Genomic DNA, 1,479 nt, shown 5'->3' with positions numbered 1-1,479 from the left:
CAACCGCTGGACATCGGTGTGAACCGCCCGTTCAAAGTAAGGCTGCGAGCGGCCTGGGAGCGATGGATGACCGGTGGAGACCACAGTTTCACTAAGAGTGGAAGGCAGCGCCGGGCGAGTTACGCCACAATTTGCCAATGGATTGTAGATGCTTGGGCTAACATGTCTGCTGGCACTGTTGTTCGAGCTTTCGCAAAAGCCGGCATCGTTTCCGAGGAGCCGCACGGCACGGAAAGTGACTCTGACGGTGAAGACAGTGAACCTGGCATGTTTGATGGAGATTTAGCGCAGCTGTTCAATTCAGACACAGAGGATGAGGACTTCCATGGGTTTGATTGATGATAAAAATGTGAGTACCAAACTCAGTTTTGCTCCTGCTTTATTTTTAAATATGCACACTTGTATGCTTGTGTGTTGTTGATGATGACGATTACCGGCAATAGAAATGTGAGTAAGGTACCGAATTCAGGTTTGCTCCCGCTTTATTTTTAAATACGCATACGGTACTTGTATGCGCCCTATGATCCAGTGCGCCTTACGTGTGTGTTAAATACAGTAATGGCACACATAACTGAGACTGCGCCTTTTAGCACAGTGCGCCTTATGGTCGTGAAAATACGGTAATCCAAAGTATTCAGAATACGTTACTCTCATTCAGTAACGTAACGGAATACGTTAAAAAATATAGTTTGGGGCATGTATTCTGTAGTGGAATACATTTTAAAAGTAACCTTCCCAATACTGTGTGTATAGTTACATAATTTCAAAAACTTGAAATTATTTATTGTTTTGTTTTTGTATGTTTTCAGGTGGAAGTGGCAGACAACCTGACAGACCTCACTGAAGACATTGTGAGCCGTGGTTACACAGGACTTGTGAAGTTGGACAAACGGGACAGTATAATAAGGTAGTATATTTTAATAGACAATATACCAACCAGAAACATTTGAAAGTAATATTTTGTAAGTTAAAACCCTGGTTTAGACCACCATACCCCATCAGTTTCACTAATGACTGTGTTTGCTTTTCTAAATAGATCAATTGTTGTGCATGCTACGGTGCGTCTGACTTCCAATGCTACAGCAAATCAGAAATGGCATGAAGATCTACAACCTTCTGGAGGTGATTGGAAGGCACGAAAGTCTCTGTTCAAACCTGTTTGTTCCCATAGATGAGAATGATGATACAGCGGTAAATATGTCTTCATTTATTTCAGTTTAGTTTTTACAACAGATTCTAAAAATACATGTGATGTAGTAATAGCCCTGTGAGGACTTTTTTGTTTCAGCCTTTATTTAGGTTGCTCAGATTAATGAGTATTGAAGAATATCTTTGTTATTGTTTATTTGAAATCACAACACGTGACACCCCCCCTCCCCCCCAAATCTCTTTAGCCGGATGCTGATTACATAATGAGCATCCTTGAGCCTGAGCTGAGTGAGAGGGGAAGTCCAAGGCATGCCAAAGAAAATGCCATCA

The 1,479-nt window shown here is 41.8% G+C and overlaps 1 long non-coding RNA gene across 1 annotated transcript; it reads left to right on the top strand.

Annotated features, from left to right (window-relative positions):
- Nucleotides 1-809: 809 nt before the first annotated feature.
- On the top strand, nucleotides 810-1,479 carry LOC143419692 (uncharacterized). The gene is made up of 3 exons (XR_013099703.1): nucleotides 810-907; nucleotides 1,037-1,191; nucleotides 1,395-1,479. It is a non-coding gene; the product is annotated as an uncharacterized LOC143419692 (long non-coding RNA).

Source organism: Maylandia zebra, linkage group LG7 (assembly GCF_041146795.1).
Source record: "Maylandia zebra isolate NMK-2024a linkage group LG7, Mzebra_GT3a, whole genome shotgun sequence".
NCBI classification, from domain to species: domain Eukaryota; kingdom Metazoa; phylum Chordata; class Actinopteri; order Cichliformes; family Cichlidae; genus Maylandia; species Maylandia zebra.
Note: the sequence above shows the minus strand (reverse complement) of the source record. Positions and strands in the feature narration are given on the sequence as shown.